Below are 25,067 nucleotides of genomic sequence, written 5' to 3'. Positions count from 1 at the left end.
AATCTCCTCCCAAAACACCCCCACAGAGTCACCCAGAGCAATGTTTAATGAGGTGTCTGTCTGGACATCCCATGGCCCAGCTCCAGATACCACATAAATTAGCCATCACAGAGAGTAATGGCCAGAAGAGGCAACAGAGGAATGCAGGCATGTGTGGTTTGTACCGGGTCAACTTGATTAAGTTGGAAATCTGTTTCCCTGTTCAATGTGGCCGAGAGAGGCAAGCGCAGGTGAGGCAGCAGCCATGCCTGAAAGTCACTGTGGTCAGACCCAGTGAGGGATGACGAGAAGCAGAGATGCCCGCAGGTTCTACTTGTCTCTTCTCTCCTCTGCTCTGCATCCGGCTCTTCTGACTGCTGACCCTGCTGACCAAGAGCAGTCCCTGTCCCACCACCAGATGCTCGGCGGCAGTAGCTGCATGGAAGCACCGCCTGCCACAGGGCTTTCCCTCGGCTGTTCTATTTTAGCAGTCAAACGTGCTTGGCTGCTCAGATGCACTGGTCAGGACTTCCTTTGATCCTCTAGCTTCCTTCCTGGATGGTCCCTTTCTCAGCTCCTCCTTCAGCTCTGTAAAGTCTAATTCCTAGAATAAATCTCTCATCCCATAACCTACAGTGTTTCTGAGTTGAACCCTGACTGATACAATGGACCAGACCATGGAAGCCAAGGTAGAGGAAGGGAAGCTGTCAAAGGCCCCTGAACCAGGCAACTGGTCTCCATCTGTGGGTGGGGCTCTTTGGATTATGGCCAGGATTCAAGTACCCCAGGATCCTAAATGGACTAGGGCACCATGCAGAGAGAGCTGCTGTCAGACTATTTCCCAAATCTGCCCCAAGCTAGTTCCCTCTGCCTTCTGACTTCACTGGCAAGTGGTCCTGACAAGAAGAGGTGCTTTTCTCTCACAGGTAGAAGGATTAATGAGCCAGAGACTCCAGTCCTTTATGACAGTATTTATAGGCAACATCTTTGAGGCGAGCACAGAACAGGTTAAATGAATTGACTTTTGGACCAAGAGCCACTGAAGTCTGCCCTCCTTCGGTGTGTATTGTACGGGGCTCCGGGGATTAGTATGTGTAATTGGCTGAAGCCGGGAGTAGTGGCTACACTTCAGAATCAACTGGGGCACTTTAAAAATATACAGATGCTCCACTGCAGACCATGTAAATCTGATCTCTGGGGGTAGGGCTTTTTTTAGTCCAAAGTGATTTCTCCGAGGCTTTTTTTAGTCCAAAGTGATTCCCAAGAATAGCCAGAGTCGAGAACCCATGCAACCAGAGTAAGGAGGTTGCAGACAAGGGGACCTGTGGGCCATGTCTGATTCAAGATGTGCTTGGAATATCATAGATTTTATTTTTGATAGGCAGTATTTTCTTTCAGAAATTTAAGGAAAAAATTTAAAGGTATTCACTTGTTTTGGGGTGGGAGGGGCTGATGGAGAGAGAGAGAGAGAAGGGGAGTATCTCAAACAGACCCTGGGCTGAGCACAGAGCCCCATGCAGGGCCTGATCCCAGGCCTCTGAGACCATGACCAGAGCAGAAACCAAGAGCCCACCACCCGACCAACTGAGCCTGGGAACCCCTCGTTCAGTAATTTGAACACTGCTAATATTGCAACAGAGAGGGCGCCTAAATGCTCAGTGGGTTAAACATCTGCCTGGGGCTCAGTACATGATCTCAGGGTCCTGGGATCGAGTCCCATGTCAGGCTCCCTGCTCAACAGGGGCCTATTCCTTCCTCCCCCTCTCCTCCTCCCCACTGCTCGTGCTGTCTCTCCCTCAAATAAAATCTTGGGCAGCCCGGGTGGCTCAGCAGTTTAGTGCTGCCTTCAGCCCAGGGCCTGATCCTGGAGTCCTGGGATCGAGTCCTACATCGGGCTCCCTGCATGGAGCCTGCTTCTCCCTCTGCCTGTGTCTCTGCACCCCCCCCCCCCTGTGAGTGTGTCTCTCATGAATAAATAAATAAAATCTTTTAAAAATAAATAAATAAAATATTTAAAAAATATTACAAGTGAGAGATTGTAAATACAAACATGAATTTCTAGTTTCTGTCCTTTGAGAACCTGTGAGGATGGGCAATAATGCATTGTATGCACACAGGGCATGAGAGTTAAGAGCTGATGGAGAGCTTCCCTTAGGAAGTCCTGGGCTCCTCTGTTAGTCACAGTTTCCACTAACCACGAATGTACCGCCTGGCCCGTTGCATTCACCTTAATCATCTCGCTGTCCACTGTACATGCTGGATTTGGGGACCTTGCAGAGATCAGGAGCAGGGGTCAGCAAACCATAGCTGTTGGTCCATATCTGGTTTGCTGTCTATTTTTGTGTGGTCTGCAAGCCAAGAATGGTTTTTACATTTTGAAATTGCTTGGAAAAAAAGGTGAAAGAATGATATTGCATAATACATAGAAAATTAATAGAATTTTGGTGCTCTTATCACAGCTCGGAATATGATGCTTCTTTGTGTGTTGTCTGCAGCTAGTTTTGTGCTACCAGGCAGTTAAGTAGCTGCAACAGAGACCACATGGGCTGCAAAGCCTTAAAATATTTACTATCTATCCCTTTCCGGAGTAAATTTGTTGATTAAGAGACTAGGATTGGGGCACCTGGATGGATCCATCGGTTAAGCAGATGACTCTTGATTTTTGCTCAGATTATGATCGCAGGGTCCCTGCAGCAGGTTCCATGCTCAGGGGGGAGTCTGCTTGAGGATTCCCTCTCTCCCTCTCCCTCTGCCCCTCCCCCTGCTCATGCATGCTCTCTCTAAAATAAATAAATCTCTAAAAAAGAGAGAGAAAGAATAGGATTAGGATTAAAGAAAGCTAACTATCAGAGAGAATTTGGGCAAAGGACATCACCTCTCTGTAAAATCCAGAAAAGAAATCCTACCTGTCAAGGGAACTGTGATAATGTAAACTACGTGGCTATGTACAGCCCACAACTGAGTGCCCAGAAAGTGAAGGATAAATTGTACCAATAGGAAAGTGAGACTGGGAATCACTTTGTGAGATTGATAGGGTTTTTCCATGAATAACAACAACAACAACAACAACAAAAACCCAGGGGTGCCTGGGTGACTCAGTCAGTTAAGCATCTACCTCTGGGTTTCAGCGCAGGTCATAATCTCGGGGTCATGAGATCAAGCCTTGCCTTAGGCTCCACTCTCAGTGTGGAGTCTGCTAAAGATTCTCTCTCTCCTTCCCTCTGCCCCTCACCCCCGGCTCCCTGCTTACACATGCGTTCTCTCTCTCTCTCAAAAAAAACGACAAAGAAGTAGAATCATTTGACTCAAAAGAAAAAATGTTCATTGCTATTGCCTTAAAGTGATTACATTATTATGTCATTAAAGTCATTTTGCAGTTATTCAAACTGAGTTATTGTTCTACATAAGATATCTGTTAAATGTGAACACTGTGATATTTATCAAATACACAATCACCTTTTTACTCATCATTATTAACTATTGGCTTTGTTATCACATAAAAGCCTTAGAAATCATAACCCATTCGGCATAAATAATAATTGAGTTTGTTGAGAAAGTGAACTGTCCATACTGAGCGAAAGCTGTCTTTTCTACGATATCACTGTGATTTTTATATTTGAAATTCATTAATTATCCAGGAACTGATATTTCATTAAAAAATTTAACTTTCTTCTGCTTGATCAAAGTTGACCAAATAAAATATTTGGCTGTAAATATTTTTAATCTAATTAAATCTCCAGAACTGACCCTGCATATAAAATACACAGAACTGCATTTGCCATTTTAACCATTTTAAAGAGTATGATTTAAAAAAAAAAATGTTGGGATCCCTGGGTGGTGCAGCGGTTTGGCGCCTGCCTTTGGCCCAGGGCACGATCCTGGAGACCCGGGATCGAATCCCACGTCAGGCTCCCGGTGCATGGAGCCTGCTTCTCCCTCTGCCTGTCTGTCTGTCTGTCTGTCTCTCTCTCTCTCTCTGTGACTATCATAAATAAATAAAATTTAAAAAAAATAAATAAAATAAAAAATAATAAAAAATGTTATTTATTTATTTATTCATTCATTCATGAGAGAGACAGGGAGATAGAGGCAGAGACATAGGCAGAAGGAGAAGCAGGCTCCCTGCTGGGGAGCCTGATGCAGGACTTGATCCCAGGACCCAGGGATCATGACCTGAGCCAGATGCAGATGCTCAACCACTGAGCCACCAGGCGCCCCTACAATGTATGATTGTGTGGCATGAAGGACTTTCACAATGTAGTACAGTCATTACCACTACCTCGTTCCAGAACTTTTTTATTATCCCCAAAAGAAACCTGGTACCCATTAAGCAGTCAATTTCCATGCTTCCACTTCACTCCAGCCCCTGGCAATAGCTAATCTGCTTTCTATATCTAGGAATTTGCCTGTTCTGGAAGGTTCATTTAAGTGGAGTATATGGTATTTTGTGTCTGGCTTCTTTCACTAAGCATAATGTTTTCAAGGTTGTCTTCTTGATCAGCACTTCACTCCTTTGCAGAGGCTGAATAATATTTAATTGTATGGATATACCACATTTTGCTTATTCATTCATCTACTCATGGACATCTGGGTTGCTTCCACTTTGGAGCTCTTACAAACAGCTCAGTGATGAACATTTATGTACACATTTTTCTTTGAAAACCTGCCAGAGTTCTAGTATGAAGATCCTTTGAGATCTTGCTGTGTTTCTTTGAACAAAATGAACCAGGGCACCCTGGGTGGCTCAGCAGTTTAGCGCTGCCTTCAGCCCAGGGCCTGATCCTGGAGACCTGGGATCGAGTCCCGCGTCGGGCTGCATGGAGCCTGCTTCTCCCTCTGCCTGTGTCTCTGACACTCTCTCTGTGTCTCTCATGAATAATAAATAAATAAATAAATAAATAATCTTAAAAAAAGAAAAGAAAAGAAAAAAAAAACGAACCAGTTGAAAAGGACAGTGAAAGGACTGAGACCTGGATGGAAGGGTCTTGATAATGGATTCATGTGCCTGCTTCATGCTTGTCTCACCTTCTTGGACCCTCCTTGAGGGCCAGAGCTGGAGATAGTAGATTCTGTTAAAACTTGTTAGACTGAATAGATGAGCAGACAATGGCCAGACCTTATATAAAAATAGAACTCTGACCCTCAGTCTGCAGCTCTGGAAACCAACCCATTTTCTATAGTAACCAGCTTGGGAACCAAACAACAGTTCCTGTAACAATTGGCCCCAAAAGGCCAGGATTTGATTAGTAACTGACGGCTTCCTTGAGTTTTGTCCCTGCTTCTATCTCAGAACCAACCAGAGAAAGCCGAATGTTGAGAAAGACTCACCAATCCCATAAGATGCTCTGCTTCTAGTTAGCCCACTTTTTTTTTTTTTTTTAAGTTAGCCCACTTCTGAAGTCATCATGCCAACAGCCTCCAATGGGAACACACCTGGATCCCTTATTTATTTATTTATTTATTTATTTATTTATTTATTTATTTATTAAGATTTTATTTATTTATTTATGAGAGACACAGAGAGAGAGGCAGAGACACAGGCAGAGGGAGAGGCAGCTCCATGCAGGGAGCCCGATGTGTAACTTGATCCCCAGGCCTGAGGATCAGGCCCTGAGCTAAAGGCAGATGCTCAACCGCTGAGCCACCCAGGAGTCCCATTATTTATTTATTTTTAATAAAGTTTTAATAATTTTTTCACTTTCATCTTTTGAATAGGTTTCACACCCAAAGTGGGATTTTTTTTTTTTAAAGATTTTATTTATTTATTCATGAGAGACACAGAGAGAGAGAGAGAGAGAGAAGCACAGACACAGGCAGAGGAGAAGCAGGCTCCACGAAGAGAGTCTGACATGGGGCTCGATCCTGGGTCTCCAGGATCACCCCCTGGGCTGAAAGCAGCGCTAAACCGCTGAGCCACTCAGGCTGCCCCCAATGTGGGATTTAAACTCACAACCCTGAGATCAAGAGTCGATTGCTCTACCAACTGAACCAGCCAAGTGCCCCCTCCCCCTACTTTTTTTTTTTTTTAACAATAAAGCTTTCCCACTCCTCTGTCTGCCTTTGAGACTCTGCCAAAACACAAATAATGGTGGCCAATTCCCTTGCCATAGCCAGCTCTGAGTAAATAGCATTGGTTTGTTCTCCTTTGGATAGTCTTTGTTTATTTTCACAACCTCCATCCTCTGGGCAGGTCCGGGCGGGCACACAGACCATTGATGGTGTGAACACTTATTGCTGAGGGGGGGCCCCCCGTGTGGTCCTTCCACAGACCCCTGCTGGGACACTTGGGCCCACAGCACACTCTCTGCTCTTAGCCCAGCCACGGTCTCTCTAGAACATCACACCTGCCCACAGTGGCCAGCTCACCATGTCTACCTGGAACCCACAAGTCCCCTGGGACTCAAGGTGTCCCAGACCTACAGGTTACCTCCTCTGTTCCTTTTGCAGCTCTTCACCTGGTTTCCACACCCAGTATCACCGCAGGGCCCTGCCTGGAGTGTAGGAGTCAGCCTACCTCTCCTCCCTCTCACTCTCCCCAGCATATAATCCATCTATAAGTCCTATTGGTTCTATTCCAGAATGCCCAGTGAATCCGCCCCTTCCTCTGGCTCCATTCCTGGGTGATTTCTTCAGTGCAGCAATAGCTCAGAACTGGTCTAGCTACCTTCAGTTTGGGCTCCTCCAAAATAGCCAGGGGACATTTTCCCAAACAACCTACTTCTGCCTAGGAGACTTCTCTGCATAGCAGCCTCCCAGTCACCATCATGTGAAAGTCTGAACTCTAGAAAGAGGCTTTCTGGAGCCCCCAGACCTGGTCCCTGCCCACTGTTCCAGCTTCAACTCCGGTATAGTCCGTAGCACTGCCTGCCCTGACCGCTGCACCGGTGCCTCTCCCTCCCCTTGCCTTGGCAGGTGGCTCCTCTTTTTCAAGCTCTGATGACTCACTTTCTCAATAGTGAGCTGCCTTGCTGCTGCCACAGTCATCCTGACACCAGATCATTCTGGGCTTATTACAATACAGTGAGATTTGCTGGTTAGTCCCCTTCTTTCCCTGCGGTATATCAATTCCTTGAAGGCAGGAATTTTTGTTTTTCACCTTTGTGCTCTCGGAACCAAATCTAATGCCTGGCACTTGACAAATATCAAAATGTCAATATTTGCTGAGTGAATGTTTGCTAAAGGAAAGAGCTGTATTGGGGCTGGATTACCCAACTGAGTTTAGGACCAAGAGCCAAAGAGGGGAACCCCCCCCCCAAAGAATGTGATATTTGATAGTTGGATCAAAGCAATGTGAAGTTGTTATTCTGAGAAAATAGAAGAAAGGAAAATTTTGTGCACTTCCTTACACTCCTTTTGCTATCCAGAGGGCTTCCTCTCCATTATTATGTTCCCAATATTATTTGTAATAATTGACATACGAAGCTTGGTTTTGAGTACATTTTAGGAATATCAAGGATGAACAATAATAGAACCTTTTATTAGATTTTTTTGGACCCATGGGAGAGACTTCTTTCCTATTTCTTCCCTTCCTTCCAAAAAAACCTCTTACCCTCTATTAAGTAAATGTTTTTCATGTGTTTCCCTCTTTGCCTGGTTTCTGTGAAGGTCAGAGCCACACTTGTGGTCCATATTTTATTATTGTATAGTACCCTAGCACATGCATTTCTGACTACTACCTTTTAGGATTATTATTATTACACCTTTGTTTTTCTTCTTGATTTCTTTATCTTTATTTTTCAAGATTAACTGTATTATGGTTGTTGTTTTAATTGATAGTCTTTCTTTTCTTGTCTTGTCTTTCTTCCTTTTTAAGTTTATTAAAGTAATCTCTATACCCAATATGGGGCTCAAACTCACAGCCCCGAGATCAAGAGTTGTGTACTCAGGATGCCTGAATGGCTCAGCCATTGAGCATCTGCCTTAGGTCATGATCCTGGGATAGAGACCCACATCGGGCTCCTCGTGGGGAGCCTGCTTCTTCCTCTGCTATGTCTCTGCCTCTCTCTCTGTGTCTCTCATGAATAAATAAATTTAAAAAAATCTTTAAAAATAAAAAATATTAAATTAAAATTAAAAACAGAGTCATGTGCTCTTCTGACTGAGCCAGCCAGGTATCCCTAGACTTTTTTTTTCTTTAATATTTACTTATTTATTCATGAGAGACACAGACTGAGAGAGAGAAGCAGAGACATAGGCAGAGGGAGAAGCAGGCTCCCTCATGAGGAGCCCAATGTAGGACCCCATCCCTGGATCACGACCCCAGCCGAAGGCAGGCACCCAACTGCTGAGCCACCTGGGTGTCCCTAGACTTTATTTTTCAGAGCAGCTTTACACTAAAGAGCAGGTTTAGAGAAAAATTGTACTCTCTGCTCTGTACATTCTGCTCAATAATTCTCTCTTCCCTTAAATGTCCTCTGTTACTAACAACTTATATTGGTGTGGTACCTTTGTTAAAGTTGAGGAGCCAAAATTGGCATGTTATTGTTAACTAAAGTTAGTTATTTATATTATGTTTCACTCCTTGTGGTGTGCAGTTCTATGGGTTTTAACAAATGCAAAAAATGTCATGTACACACCCTTTCAGTATTGCACAGAATAGTTTCACCGCCCCCAAAAAATCCCCCATGCTTCAACTATTCATCCCTCCTCCCACCATCTTGCTGTTGCTTTTGTTTCTATCTTGAACTGCCTAAGGACGAAGAGGAATCATAATCATCTTATCCTATCATCCTCTTATGAAAACTTTCAGAGACCTCTAAAATTCAGGAAGAGGATACAATGAGTAGCCATGCACCTTCCACCTGGATTGAACAATTGTTAACATTCGTCATTTTTTGCTCTCTGTTATTTATTTATTTTTGTTTTTATTGGACTTAATTCTTCATTTTTGAGACCCAACTGAAAGGAAATTGCAGGCATTGTGGACACTTGATCCGTAAATACGTCAGCATGTGTGTTATAGGAATAAAGACATTCTCCTACACGATCTCTGGGCACTATCCAGCACAAGGGAATTAATGATAATTCTGGACTGTGTCTCCTATGCAGTCCACATCTGAATCTCCCCAGTTGTCTTTAGAATACCTTTGAGACTACTTCATTTTCTCAAACCAGGATGCCGTTAAAACTCAAGTGTGCCAGGTATTATGGTCTCTTGAATTTCTTTTTATCCAGAACACTCCTCTAATCTCTTTCCATCTTTCCCTTTTTCATATTAATGTAAAAAAATGTAAAAAGCACACATAAGATTTGCCATTTTAACCATTTTTAAGTGTACAGTTGAACAGCGTTAAGTTCTTCACATTATTGTGCAGCTATCACCACCCTCCATCTCCAGAACTTTTCATCTCACAGAACTGAAACTTGGCATCTGTTACACATTAACTTCCTGTTTTCCTCCTCCCAGCCCCTGGCAACCACTGATCTACTTACTTTCTCAATGACATGGACTTTTTTTTGATACAAAAAAGGCTGTACATATTTAATGTATGTATCTTTAGTTTGAAGTTAAGTTTACATCTGTGAAACTGTCACAGTTAACAGTGACGTAACCATGACCATTGCTTCTAAAAGTTTTCTCTCTCCTTTTATTCGGTGAAAATAATATTTTTTAAAGATTTTTAATTTTATTTAATGTTATTTTATTTTTTAAAAGATGTTACTTATTTATTTATTCATTCATGAAAGACAGAGAGAGAGAGACAGACAGACAGACAGAAAAAGAAGCAGGCTCCATGCAGGGAGCCTGATGTGGGACCTGATCCTGGGACTCCAGGATCACACTCTGGGCCAAAGGCAGTTGCTCAACCACTGAACCACCTGGGTGTCCCAAGATTTATTTATTTTAAAGAGACAGAGACAGAGACAGAGACAGAGACAGACAGACACAGAGAGAGCACATAAGCCAGAGGGGCAGAGGGAGAGAGAATCTTAAGCAGATTCCTTGCTGAGTGCAGAGCCCAATTTGGGGCTTGATCTCATGACCCTGAGATCACAACCAGAGCCAAAACCAAGAATCCCATGCTTAACTGACTGACTATGCCACCCAGGTGACCCGACTTAGTGATAAAAATATTTAACATAAGATCAACCCTCTTAACAAATTTTTAAGAATACGGTATCATTAACTATATGTATGAGCACTACATGCTGTACAGTAGATTTCTAGGACTTTTCTGTCTTGCATGTCCTGAAACTCTGTTCCCTTAGATCAACAACCTCCTGGATTCCCCTTCTTTCTAGCCCCTGGAAACCACCATTCCACCCTGCTTCTGAGTTTGACTCTTTTAGATTCCCGATATGAGTGGAAACCTTTAGTATTTGTTCTTCTGTATCTGGCTTATTTCACTTAGCATAATGTCCTTCAAGTTCATCTATGTTATAGAATTGATATCAATCCTTTTTAAACCCTTCCAAAAAATAGAAGAGGGAACACTCCCAAACTCATTTTATGAGGCCAGCATCACTGTGATATCAAAGCCGGACAAAGATTTTTTTTTTTTTTTTTTGGACAAAGCTATGATAAGAAAACTATAGGCCAATATCCCTGATGAATTTAGGTGCTAAACTCCTCATCATGGTATTAGCAAATTGAATTCAACAACACATTATAAGAGGGGCACTTGGGTAGCTCAGTAGTTGAGTATCTGTCTTTGGCTCAGGTTGTGATCCCAGGGGCCTGGGATCAAGTCCTGCATCGGGCTTCCCTAGGGGAGCCTGCTTTTCCCTTTTCCTGTGTCTCTGCCACTCTCTCTGTATCTCTCATGAATAAACAAAATCTTATTTTAATATTTTTTTATTAAAATAAAATTTTGAGAGAGAGAGGCAGAGACATAGGCAGAGGGAGAAGCAGGCTCCCTGTGGGGAGCCTGATGTGGGACTCGACCCCAGAACCCTGGGATCATGCCCTGAGCCGAAGGCAAACGCTCAACCCCTGAGCCACCCAGGTGCCCCAGTAAACAAAATCTTAAAAAAACCCACATTATAAGAATCATACACCTTGACAAGATGGATTTATCCCTGGGATATAAGGATTAGTTTAACACACCCAAACCAATCAGTGAGATAACACCACAATTATAGAATGAAGGATAAAAATCACATGATCATCTCAATTGATGCAGAAAAAGCATCTGATAAAATTCAATATATCTTTTCATGATAAAACATATCTGGGGATCCCTGGGTGGCTCAGTGGTTTGGTTCCTGCCTTCAGGCCCAAGGAGTGATCCTGAAGTCCCGGGATCGAGTCCCACATTGGGCTTCCTGCATGGAGCCAGCTTCTCCTCTGTGTCTCTGCCTCTCTATCTGTGTGTCTCTCATGAATAAATAAATAAAATCTTAAAAAAAAATCTGAACAAATTAGATATTTAAGGAATTTACTCTGACACAATAAAGACCACATAGGAACAGCCCACAGGTAACATCTTAGTCATTGGTAAAAAACTAAAACTTTTCTTCTAAGAGCAGGAATAAAATAAGAATACCTACTCTCACCATTCCTATTCAAACAGTACTGCAAGTTCTAGCCAGAGCATAGACATGAAAAAGAAATAAAAGACATCTAAATGGAAAGGAAGAAGTAAAATTATCTCTGTTTTCAGATGACCTGATGCTATAGGAAGAAAACCCTGCACATACATACATATACACACACAGATTAGAACTACAAATTCATTAAAGTTGGAGGATAGAAAACCAACATAGAAAAATCAGCAGTGTTTCTTTTCTTAAAGATTTTATTTATTTATTCATGAGAGACAGAGAGAGAGAAAGAGGCAGAGACACAGGCAGCAGGGAGAAGCAGGCTCCATGCAGGGAGCTTGATGTGGGACTCAATCCCAGGGCTCCAGGATCAGGCCCTGGGCCGAAGGCGAAGCTAAACTGCTGAGCCACCCAGGCATCAGCAGTGTTTCTTTACACTAACAAGGAGCTTTCTGAAATGAATAATATTAACTTTTCAAAGAATCAGGTGTTAACTCTCTTGCCTGTCCTTTGGACAAACTGGGAGTTAGTTCTTTTTTTTTTTTTTTTTTGGGAGTTAGTTCTATAGGCTTAATAGGATTCAGGCTGTCTGGGGGTAAGAACACTTCTTAGATGATTCGTCCCTTATCAGAAAGGTAAGAAGGCATTATAGGCTGCAATATTTTAAGGGTTTAAGAAAAAAAATAAAATAAAGGATTTAAGGTTCCCAAAGGACTTAATCCAGTCTTGAGTTGAATGAAATCTCTGCCCTGCTAGTCCCACACACCAAAGGTCTCCAAGTTGATATCTCTACAGTTTCTGTAATTGTTTCCAGCAAACTTCATGCTGAATTTTCTCCCAGCCACTGTATCCTGCCTTCAAAACCAACATTAATCTTAGCAGCCAAGGATGAAAAGGAAATATTCAATTCAATTAACTGCAAATGCCCCCTTACCATCCCCTGCCTCTCTCTCTCATATTCAGAAGACTGCTTTAATCTCAAGATGTGTTTTTATCCTTTATTTTTTTTTTGATCACTAAATGGATATGAAGTTCTTTACTTTGATGTTATCATTCTGGATGCATTTTCCTTCCAAAGGTGTTAAAGTAGACAATTTCAGAAAAGTTCAAAGAGCCATCTTGAGATCTAGCACCAGATTTAAGCATTATCTCTAGCTCATTAATCAGAAACATAGATGTCTAAATTAGCTTACATTCTATACAGAAGGAAACACTAATGGAAAATACTCATATCTCTGTGTGAGTTGGAAAAGGCTGGAGTAGGGGGCTGGTAATAATGATTATAAAAATAGTTGCTATTCACTGGACACCTGCCATATATCTGGCTGCATGAAGTTTTTTCCAGCAGTTCTCTGATTCTCCAACACCAACTGGCTGTCCAACAATTCAGTTCTAATGCTACCTGGAGTTAGTGTCAGATCCCACAAGTTAAAAAGCTATGTCCCCATAAGATTGCCCCCACTTTTTTTTTTCCCACTTTTTTTTAAGATGTTATTTTTAAATAATCTCTACACCCAAGATGGGACTCAAGCCTACAACCCTGGGATCAAGAGTCACACACTCCACAAACTAAGCCAGCCAAGTGCCTCAGGACTGCCCCCACTCTATTTATTTATTTTTAAAGATTTTATTTATTTATTTAAGAGGGTGAGCAAGAGAGAGAGAGAGAGAGAGAACACAAACTGGGGAAGAGGTAGAGGAAGATGGAGAAGCAGGCTCCCCACTGAGCACTCGATCCCAAGACCCTGGGATCATGTACCTGAGCTGAAGGCAGAGGCTTAACTGACTGAGCCACCCAGCTGCCTCTATTTATTTATTTTTAAAAGATTTATTTATTTATTTTAGCAAGAGAGAAAGCGGGGGGAGGGGCAAAGAGAGAGGGAGAGAAGCAGACTCCCCACTCAGCACGGAGCCTGACATGGGGCTCTATCTCATGACCCTGAAATTATGAGCATAAAATCATGACCTGAGTGGAAATCTAGAGTCAGACACTGAACCAACTGCACCACCCGGGCGCCCCTGCCCCCACTTTAGACACCAGGCACAAGTCCCGGTTCACCCACAACTTCTGACCAACTGCCTACAAATTCAGGGGTTCTTACAACTTCCTCCTCAAGTTTAATAATTTGCTAGATGTTTTAGAGAATTCAGGAATATGTGTCACTTATTTATATTAATTTATTACAAAGGATAAAAGTCAGGAACAGACCGGTAGAAGAGATGCACAGGCAAAGTATGGAAGGAGAAGTGCATGGAGTGTCCATGCTCTCCTCAGGTGTGCCACCCTCCCAGCATCTTGATATGTTCACCAACTCAAAAGTTCACCTATCTCACCACCACTGCATGTTCCAGTGTTTTTACACAGCTTGATCTCTAGCTCCCTGCTCCTCTTCCCTCCCTGTAGGTCAGCAGGGGGGCTGAAAATTTCCACCTTTAAGCACAAGCTTGGTCTTTGTGGCAACCTGCCCCATCCTGAGGCTATTGAAGGGTCCCACCCATAATCACTTTATTAGCATAAACTCAGACTTGATGAAAGGGGCTTGTTAGGAATAACAAAGGATGCTCCCATCACTCTGGAGACTACAAGAGAATTTGGAGCTCTGTGCCAGGAACCAGAGACAAAGATCAAATATAATTTTTATTGGGACGCCTGGGTGGCTCAGCGGTTGAGTGTCTGCCTTTGGCTCAGGGAGTGATCCCGGGGTCCTGGGATTGAGTCCCACATCGGGATCCCTGCGTGGAGCCTCCTTTTCCCTCTGCCTCTGTCTCTGCCTCTCTTTCTCTCTCTTGTGTGTTTATCATGAATAAATAAATATAATCTTAAAAAAATATATATTTTTTATTATATCCCACACTGGTACATATTTTCTGATTATCTACTCTATGACAAGTGCTGGAGATAGAATGGAGGGTTGCAGGGGAGGACAAGAAATACATGGTTCTTCCCTTCACTGAGATTGTAGTTTAGTGGAGGAGACAGATAAGTAAATAGGCAATTACAATTCATTTTAATCAGTGGTATTGTTAAAGAAGGAAAAAAAAAAAGAGAGAGACAATAGGCCCGAAATGGACTCATTTGTGCAAAGCCCCATGTCAGCAAACCAAGATTTAATATCTAACTTAATTGCAACTTCAGCCTCACCCAGGAATGTAACCTTCAACCATCAACATGAAATCAACTGGTTAGTGCTAGTGAGGTAATTTGCTTGGTGGAAGCCCCCTTTCCCCTAAAGAAGATGACCTTGCCTGCCAATTCATTCTTTGTTAGAAAACTTAGCTTTTCTGCCCTCTTCGCCTATAAGAACCTCCCATTTTGTATGACTCATTGGACCTTCTTCCTATTTGTTTGTGGGGATGCTGCTGGATTCATGAATGATTGAATGATACCAGTTTGCTCTTTCATGTTTACTTGATTGACTTTTGTTTTTTAAGAGTATGAAGAAGATGGGTGCCTGGTGGTTCAGTTGGTAGACATGTAATCTTGATCTTGGGGTTGTGAGTTCAAGCCCCACACTGGGCTTGAGCTTTCTTAAAAATAAAAAAAGGGGGACGCTTGCGTGGCTCAGTGGTTGAGCATCTGCCTTTTGCTCAGGGTGCCATCCCGGGGCTCTGGGATCCAGTCCCACATCAGGCTCCCTGCCTGGGGCCTGCTTCTCCCTCTGCCTGTGTCTCTGTGTGTCTCTCTGTGAGAGACACGAATAAACAAATACAATCTTAAGAAAAAAAAACAAGAGAGAGAGTATGAAGATAGTAAAAGAGTGGGATGCATAGGAGGAAAAGCTGTGAAGGGTGAGGGGCAAAGGTAAAAGATAAGAATAGAGTACTTGAAAAAAAAAAAGAACAAAGTACTTGAAACTACACTGGTTCTGAAAACTGAATATTCCCATGCAAAAGAATCAAGTTGGTCTTAATTTAGCACCATATGCAAATTAAAATAAAGTGAATTAAAGATCTAAATGTAGGGGATCCCTGGGTGGCTCAGCGGTTTGGCGCCTGCCTTCGGCCCAGGGTGTGATCCTGGAGACCTGGGATCGAATCCCACGTCGGGCTCCCTGCATGGGGCCTGCTTCTCCTTCTGCCTGTCTCTGCCTTTCTCTTTCTGTGTCTCTCATGAATAAATAAATAAAATCTTCAACAACAACAACAACAACAACAAAAAAGACATCTAGAGATGGATGGTAGTGAGGGTCGCACAACAATATGAATATTAATGCCACTGAACTATCCACTTAAAAATGGTTCAAATGGTCAATGTTTTAAAAATGATTTTATTCATTTATTTTACAGAGAGAGAACACAAGCAGGGGGAGCAGCAGGCAGAAGGAGAGGGAGAAGCAGGCTCCCTGTCAAGCGGGGAGCCCAATGCAGGGCTCCATCCCAGGATCCTGGGATGATGACCTGAGCCAAAAGCAGACACTTAACCAATTGAGCCACCCAGACACCCCTCAAATGGTTAGTTAATATATATCTTACCATAATTAACAACAACAAAGTAGGACAATAACACGTGTTGATGAAGATATGGAGAAATTGAAACCCTCAAACACTGCTGATGAGATTGCAAAATGGTGTCACCAGTTTAGGAACAGTTCCGCTAAAGGGTGAACATAGAGTTACCATTTGACCCAGCAAATTCCTACATGTATATACCCAAGAGAAATGGGTATATATGCCCACATAAAAACTTGTACTTACCTGTTCATTGCAGCATTATTAATAATAGCCAAATATGGAACAAGTCCAATGTTCATCAACTGATTAATAGGCAAATGAAATGTGATATATCCATACAACAAAATAATATTCATCCATAAAAAAGAATGAAGTACTGACACATGCTATAGTATGAATGAAACTTGAAACATTTTGTTAAGGAAGAAAAACCAGGGACGCCCTTGAGCATCTGCCTTTGGCTCAGGTCGTGATCCCGGAATCCGGGATCAAGTACTGCATGGGGCTCCTTGCGGGGATCCTGCTTCTCCCTCTGCCTGTGTCTCTGACTCTCTGTGTGTCTCTCATGAATAAATAAAATCTTAAAAAAAAAAAAAAAAAAGGAAGAGAAGCTGGACACAAAAGGCCCTAGGCTGCTAAATTCTACGTATGTGATGTGTCCAAAAAAAGGCAACTCTATAGAAATGGGAAGTAGACTAGTAGTTGCCAGGGGCTGGGCGAGGGGGCAATGGGGAATGATTACTAATGAGGATGTGTTTGTTTTGGGCTAATGAAAATGTTCTGGAATTAGACAGTGATGGATGCACGTCTTTGTGAATAAGCTAAAAACCACAGAACTGTACATTTTAAAAAGGTGAATGTACAGTATGCAAATTATATCTCAATTTTTAAAAAGATTTTTAATTTATTTATTCATGAGAAACACACAGAGGGAGAGGCAGAGACATAGGCAGAGGGAGAAGCAGGCTCCATGCAGGGAGCCTGACGTGGGACTTGATCCTGGGACTCCAGGATCATGCCCTGGGCCGAAGGCAGGCGCCCCCTGACCGCTGAGCCACCCAGGGATCCCTCTCAATTTTTTTTTAAACTGAAAAAAGACTCATCTGGAGATCTTGTTAAAAATGCAGATTCTGAGTCATTAGGTCTGGGGCTGGACCTCAGATTCTGCATTTCTAACCTATTCCTGGGTTATGCGGACGTTGATGGTCTTGGAGCATACTAAGTGGCAAGTCCAGGCGGTAGCCTGCTCTTGATTTAGCAGTTCACTTTACACAGCCAACAGCTCTGTCCCCTGAGCTCCTGAAAGGGCAGCTGCCCAAGAACAGAACTCTGAAGTCAAATGCACTTGAGCCCCTCAGTGGCTCAGAATAATACACACAGTCACTGTAATTGGACAGTGTCATGAGATCAATGTCTCCTGCTATGCAAACAATCTCTGTGGCTTGGCCTGAGCATTTACTAGCAGCAAGAGACCATTACACAGCAGTTGCCTTGTATTATAGCCTCAGCACACACATAAAATGTACAAATAAAATAAAATAAAGGGAAAGTTCACAGAGTGATTTAAGTTACTATTTCTTATGACTGAGCACAAAGTCAGTATGCTGATACTTTCCATAGATCTTTTGGTTATAATTATTAATCCCATGCCAAGAAACCTCAGTTCTTTCAATTTTATGTCCATAGCCCATGCTTCTGAGGGCTGGTTTTAATTTCTTCCTTGAAGTCTGGAATAATGTTATAGTGGAAAGATAGACCCAATGGGAATGATTGAATCCCAGGTGAAAATCCATTGAAAGAGCCATACACTAAAACCAAAGGCCAACTAACACTCAAAGAAATATCCTCCTTTTCCAGAAATGATCCTGTGTGGGAGGGTAAAAAGAAAGTGATTGATGTTTATTAAATATCTAATAGGTACCAGGCACTCTTCGTGTGTTAACTTGTTTATATTTGTTAAGAATGCTTTTGAGTACAAGTAACGATATGTGACTATAATGGATGTATTCATTAGCTATTGCTGGAAAACAAACAATACCCAAATCTCTGTGGCATATGATAGCCAACATTTTTTTCTGACTCATACATGTGTGGATTGACTGAAGGTGACTATTGTAGGTTGGGTTAGTGCCAGGCCATGAATTTAAGTCCTGTTTCCCACATCTCCTTCTGAGACCCATAGGTTTCTCAAGGCATGTTCTTTTCATGGAGATGGCGAAAGCAAAAGGGAACACAAGCTTCACAAGCATATATATTTTAAGGCCCTGCTTACATTTCATCAGTCAATATCCCATTATACAATGCAAATCACATGACGAAGACCAAAGTCAAGACATGGGGAGGGACACCCTCCATGAGGCTAATATAGATGGATAATTCTAATACAGGGCAGGAAATAATTGGAACTGATCTTCCGATATACCTGTGTGGCTTAGTCAAATAGCCATTTCTGGTTGGTTTGTTTCTTTTCTTTTTTTTTTTTTTTTTTGGTTTGTTTCTTTTCAAACAGGGAGTCTGAAAGCAGGCAGGTGGCCCATGCCTGGGGAAGTATTCAATAATAATGCTAACCCAGGCCTTTCCTCTTTCCTTTCTGCCATCTTCAGCATGCTGGATTTGCCTTCATGAATAAATTTCCATGATTGTGACATGGCTGCTCCACTTGCAGCCCTATATCTGTATTGCCAGTAGGAACTAATAGGAAGCAGAAAGGGACAGGGCCTGATTTCACAAGGCAAAAGTTTTCCCAGAAGCTTTCTTCAGCTTATTAATCTTTGTTTTGTTTTTGTTTTGTTTTTTAAAGATTTTATTATTTTATTCATGAGGGACACAGGGAGAGGCAGAGACACAGGCAGAGGGAGATGCAAGCTCCTTACATGGAGCCAGATGTGGGACTCGATCCCAGGACCCCAGGATCACAACCTGAGCCAAAGGCAGACGCTCAACCACTGAGCCACCCAGGCGTCCTGGGATGAATATTTTTTGAAGATTTTACTTTCAGGTAATCTCAAACTCACAACCCCAAGATTAAGAGTCACATGCCCCACTGCCTGAGCCATGATGAATTCTTTTTTATTTTATTTTTTTGCCATGATGAATTCTTATAAGAATTCATTTGAGATGAAACCTTATAAAATCTCAAGAAGTGGGCAGCCCTGGTGGCGCAGCGGTTTAGCGCCGCCTGCAGCCCAGGGCTTGATCCTGGAGACCCTGGATCAAGTCCCACGTCAGGCTCTCTGTATGATGCCTGCTTCTCCCTCTGCCTGTGTCTCTGCCTCTCTCCCTCTCTGTCTCTATGAATAAATAAATAAAATCTTTAAAAAAAAAAGTCTCAAGAAGTAGGCACATTTTTAAGGTTTTATTTTTTTTTAAGATTTTATTTATTTCTTTGAAAGAGAGAGAGAGAGAGAGAGAGAGAGAATGAGCAGGGGGGAGGGGCAAAGGGAGAGGAAGAAGCAGACTTGCTGCTGAGCAGGGAGCCCAATATGAGGCTTGATCCCAGGACCCTGAGATCATGACCTGAGCCAAAGGCAGACACTTAACCCACTGAGCTACCTAGGCACCCCGTGTTTAAGGTTTTAAGTATGCTTTGCCAAACTGCTCTGCATAAAGGATGCCCTAATTTACCCTCCCACATTCTGTCCCATTGGAATATAAGCTTCATGAAGATAGAGACTTTGCTGTGTTCATTTCTGTAGACACAACATTTACAGAAGTACTTAGGAAATAGATTCTCAATAAAAACATTCTAGGTGGGTTTGTCAAGAACTTTGGAGGGTCTGAGATCTTCTTCTACATGCAAGTTAATAAGATGGCCTGCCAGGGGCGCCTGGGTGGCTCATTTGCTTAAGCAGCGGACTCTTGATTTTGGCTCAGGTCATGATCTCAGGGTCCTGAGGTGGAGATTGAGCCTCACCCACAGGAGGCTCCGCAGTCAGGGATTCTTTCCCTCTGCCCCACCTCCTACTCATGTGCTCTCTCTTCTCTCTCTCTCTCAATAAAAATTAAATCTTTAAAAAAGGGGGGCACCTGGGTGGCTCAGTCGGTTGAGTGTCCAACTCTTGGTTTCAGCTTAGGTTATGATGTCAGGGTCATGAGACTGAACCCCCATTTGGGCTCTGTGCTCAGCACAGAGTCTGCTTGAAATTCTTTCCCCCTCTCTCTCTCCCTCCTCATCTGCTTCTCTATCCACTCTCACTTTCGCTCTTTCTGAAATAACAAAATCTTAAAAATAAAAATAAAGAATAAGATAGCCTGCCACATCTTCATGAATGCTAGCAGATAGCACAAGTCTCCTACATCAGAGACCAAAAGACAAGTATTCACTGCAAGAGCAATGACTGGTGTACCAGCATTTGTGCCAGTTTCCCGAGCCCCATATCCAAAGGGCAGGGCAAAAGGAACAAGGGATGCCTGCATGTAATGGGATGCATTACAGAAAAAGAAGCTTAAGTTTAGGCCCCAAATAAAACTGCCTGGCTTTTGCCCAGAGGGAGACATTAGGATTCTACATTGGACAGTAAACAAATTTGTCCTTTGTTTTGGAAGGAGATACTATCTCTATCTTCCAGGGCTGTTTGCTATACCATCTTACAATGTGGAAAAGCTCTGTTCATAAAGCAAGCAGAAACACCTGAGACGCATAGAGAATTGTCTCCTAACAACGCCTGTTATTTCTACACTGTCATGGCTTTTGGCAAATTCTCCCATGAGTATGCCATTCCATTGGCCATTTTGATTCATCTGACCCACAGAAGGTAGAACCAAATCTATTTACTTTGCCTCAACAACATTTAATTAAGGTTACTGTTCACAGGACTCTAAGCAAAAGTATTGGCCTTGGCAATCCTCCCACCCCTGGTCCTGGACTCAGCTAGCTGAACAAATCCCATAAACCATCTGGATCTACCTTGGAAAGCCAGGTGGCTTTCTCCTTAAATTTTTGTACTGACCTTTCCTCTTGGCCCAAGGCATTGATCCAGATATAGCAGGATGTACTAGCAATTGCGCAGATCCCCCTGTGGCCTGCAGAAAGGAAGCCTAGGGCACTTACATCATCCATAACAACTCTGGCCAGTGAGTTGAGGCTGACCTGAAAGTCTTCCAAGGATGAGGTGGTATCATTTGATCACCAGCTAAAGTCAGGGACAAGTTTTATACCACCTGTTCTAATTGGATGACTTCCATTGCAGGGATAACTGCCCACAGGGTGTGAAAAAGAAGGAGCCAGCTATGGCTCTGGGAGTGGTAGGGTACCTCATTTGGGAGAGATCTCTGCTGATCTATGGAGGCTACAGGATCTACTTGTGATACTTCCTTAACACCTGAAGATATCTTATGACCACCCCTATGGTGTAAGTCATGGTGTTTTCAGGAGAGAGACAAATTAATGCCTGGCTTCCACACAAGAAGTGCACATGACCCTTGTGGAAAGAGAGCATTGCTTACAATTGTTGGGGCCTCCCACAATTGTCCCACATGGAACCTACACCAGTCAGAGGGTAGAGGATGACACTGTCTCAGACATCTCCTGGCCAGTGAGTAGACCCAAAGGCACCAATACAGTTTGAATTGTTGAGGAATAACCAGAGAGCAGTGAGTCCTGTGCTGTCTGTCAGGCCACCAGCTGGGGCATTTCTCCCTGCACCATCCTCACACCCCTCCCCCCGCCCCCCCACAAATGACTGAGCAGTGACTGTGGGAATGGAATTGGAAAGAGGTTGACAGGTGTTTTGTGTGGGAGGCACAGGAGCTGGGGCCAAGCCTGGTGTTCCCAACAGATTTCTCAGTAAGGTTAAAGAGAACAGTGCTCATGAAATCATTATCAAAGGCTTCTCCTGGAGGGGGAGGCGGGGGAGGGGTGGTTAACCCAGTAGACAGATCTAAGGCATTTGCGGCAGCTTGGAAATGAGGGCATTTCCCTTTGCTCTTCCTCAACGGCCACAAAATCAGTGTGTCCATTCCAGTGACTTCACCTTTTCAAATCATCTCCTGCTCACACAAAGCCCTCTTGTCTGAAAGGCTGGCGCGGGGACTAGGGCATTTTTATAAAACTTATTAGAGAACCACCACAGGCCCCACTTTAGGGTGCTACTCAAGGGGGACTCAGCGAGCAGGGGACCCAGTGAAATGTTCATTCTCTTTGTGATCTAGGACCATGTTAATCCAAAAAGAGAGTCCGGGTGGCTGAGGTAGAATGAAGTTGGATTCTTTTTGGCTCTCTTTGGCCAGGTTTCTACCCTATGATGGTTGATTTTATGTGTCAACCGACTGGGCCCCAAAGGGCCCAGACATTTGGTCAAACATTATTCCGTGTGTGTCTCAGGTGTTTCCAGATGATTTGAACATCTGAAGCAGTAGAATGAGTGAAGCTGATGGCTTGCCCCAGTGTGGGTGGGCCTCATCCAACCCACTGAAGATCTTAATAGAATAAATGACTAAGCAAGTAAGAATTCTTTCTCTCTGCTTGACTGTCTTCAAGCTGGGACACCAGTCTTCTCCTCCCTTTGGACTTGGAATGGAACTTATACCATCAGGTCTTCTGGGTCTCCAGCTTGCCTACAACATCTTAGAATTCTTAGCTTTCATAATTATACATATAGGATTTCTATTTCCTATTGTTTCTGTTTCTCCAGAGAACTCAGACTACACTCTAGGAAGGGATAGTCTGGGCTACCAATAGCACAGAAATGGTCAAGATGGAATTCTGAATTTTCAAAATAAGTCAAGCCACTCCCCCTTTCATTCTGATTGTTACTCAGGAAGCAGCCAAGAGTTGATGGTCACTTTCTGGGGACAGCTGTATTCAGGGACCAGACTGTCTGACTGACTCAGGACCAGAAAGAGGTGAGGAGGGTGAGTCAGAAATCTTTTTGAGTTGGCGGAGGACTCTATAATACCAGATGCTTATGTATGTTAAAGAGTACTGTGGGCTGAATTATGTCCCTTCAAAATTCATATGTTGAAGCCCTAACCCCTAGTGCCTTAGAATGTGATGGTATTTGGAGAGAGGGCCTTTTAAGAGGTAATTAAGTAAAATGAAATCATTAGGATAGGCCCTAATTAGGGGCATCTGTGTGGCTCAGTCAGTTAACTGAACTCAGGTCATGATCTCAGCATCCTGGGGTGGAGCTCTCCCTATGCTTTCGCTCTCTTGCTCTCTCTTTCTCTCTGTAAAATAAATAAATAAAATCTTTTTAAAAAAAGATTTATTTATTTATTTATTATTTTATTTATGATATCTCTCTCTATATATAGATCTCTCTCTATATAGATCTATATCTCTCTCTATATATAGATCTATATATAGATATAGATATCTATATCTCTATATCTATATCTATATATAGAGAGAGGCAGAGACACAGGAGGAGGGAGAAGCAGGCTCCATGCCGGGAGCATGATGTGGGAGTCGATCCCGGGACTACAGGATCGCACCCTGGGCCAAAGGCAGGCGCCAAACCGCTGAGCCACCCAGGGATCCTAAATAAAATCTTTTTTAAAAAAGGGTGGGCCCTTATTAAATTTATATATAATTTATATTGTTTGTATGTAAATATAAACTACCTCTGTGTCCCCAATAGCCACAAAATTTCCCCAGAAGCAGCCACTGTTTATTGTGTCACCTTGATCCCCTGGAATAAACCAGGAATAAACACCAGGGTGGGTAGGGGACAGGCTTCCATATCATCAGAGTCACTAAATATTGGGAGTTGGCATTCCAGAGGATCCTGACCAAGATTATTTATTGGCTTCTGAGTGTCTACTCTGTGGCTCGAGATTCCTGGTCAGGTCACTCAAACCAATGCCCCCGACTCCCATAAAGCAGCAGAAATCAGGAAGGTGAGAATCTCAAGTAAATCTCCCTCCTATTTTCTCTCTTTATATCCTGCAGGTAAGAAGGCCCTACTACTTAGAAACCCGAGTGCACTCCGAGTCCCCAGAGGAACATCACTCAACACAGTTGTCCAATTGTGACTGGTTAAAATAGCATGTAAGACTTTGAAAATGGATAGAGAAGACGGACACCTGCAGATAGAACAGAATGACTCAGAAGCATCCAGCATCCCTGCAGATTCGATGTATTTCATGAAAATAAATGAATAAAGATACATAGATACATGACTTGCCCAAGGCCATGTAGCCATTAGCTAGGTCTGGGGCTCAACACTAGGATGCCAGCTGAGCCTGCTGGAAACTTCTGCAGCACAGTATTGTTATCTGGAATGTCTTCCTTCGCTTAGCATGTGTCTGCCAGGACACTGCCTATACTAGAATAAAATGACTTCTTGACTTGTCTGTCTCTCCTACATGACTTCAACTCATGTGACATATTCTTTATTTTCAGCGACTCCCAATAGGATGCAAAGTCTTTTGAGGGCAAGGCTTTTTTCTAACTGATGTGAAATTCACATTAGTGAACCACTGTAAAGCGTACAACTCAGCGGCATTAGGGCCATTCATGTTTTCCAAGCATCATCCCTCTCTAGTTCTAAGACATTTTCATCACCAAAAGGAGACTCGGGTACCGGGGAAGCAATCCTTCCCATTATCCCCTCTAGCTCACACCTGGCAATCACTCATCTATGTTCTGTCTCGTGGGTTTGGCTATTCTGAACACTTCATACAAACGAAGTCCTCCCACATGTGTCTGGCCTCTTAACATGTTTTTGAGATTAACCACTCTGTTGTATGGATCAGTACTTCAGTTCTTTTTATGGGTGAATAATATTCCATGGTATGGATTAGCCACATTTTATTTATCCATTCATTTGCGGACATTTGGGTGTTCCTATCTTTTGGTGTCTGGGACATAGGGCAGGGTTTTTGTTTTTTGTTTTTGTCTACCCCTCCCCCCCTTTTTTTCCCCAGGGCCTAGAATGGAGGAAGGAAAGGTGGGCCAGGTGTTACTAATTTCCATCCTCCCTGATACTAATAGGCATTGCTAAAAGACTTGTAGATCTGAGATCAAAAGAATGAATGACCAGAGAAGCAATTATGGTAGAAGGCACTGTAAGGGAGGAAGGGAGGAACCAGAGAAAAGCTTTCTATTTTCTGCCTTTTGAACTTGAAGAAATGAATCATGATGGCCACAGAGAGACATTTATATGCCTAATTCTCAGGAAGGAGGTTATTTATTAACTGACAACAAAGGC

The 25,067-nt window shown here is 42.9% G+C and overlaps 1 long non-coding RNA gene across 4 annotated transcripts in view; it reads left to right on the top strand.

The window, feature by feature from the left end:
* LOC111096499 overlaps positions 1-24,204 on the top strand; it is a 34,249-nt gene extending 10,045 nt beyond the window's left edge. For 2 of the 4 annotated variants that reach the window (XR_005360366.1, XR_005360364.1), the window contains exons 6-7: positions 22,674-22,758; positions 23,807-24,204. This is a non-coding gene — a long non-coding RNA (uncharacterized LOC111096499). Of the gene's footprint in view, positions 1-22,673; positions 22,768-23,806 lie in introns of all 4 variants that reach the window. The other 2 variants (XR_005360365.1, XR_005360367.1) reach the window with 2 other exon arrangements.
* Positions 24,205-25,067: the final 863 nt, after the last annotated feature.

The sequence above is a fragment of the Canis lupus genome, chromosome 6, assembly GCF_011100685.1.
Source record: "Canis lupus familiaris isolate Mischka breed German Shepherd chromosome 6, alternate assembly UU_Cfam_GSD_1.0, whole genome shotgun sequence".
NCBI classification, from domain to species: Eukaryota; Metazoa; Chordata; class Mammalia; order Carnivora; family Canidae; genus Canis; species Canis lupus.
Note: the sequence above shows the minus strand (reverse complement) of the source record. Positions and strands in the feature narration are given on the sequence as shown.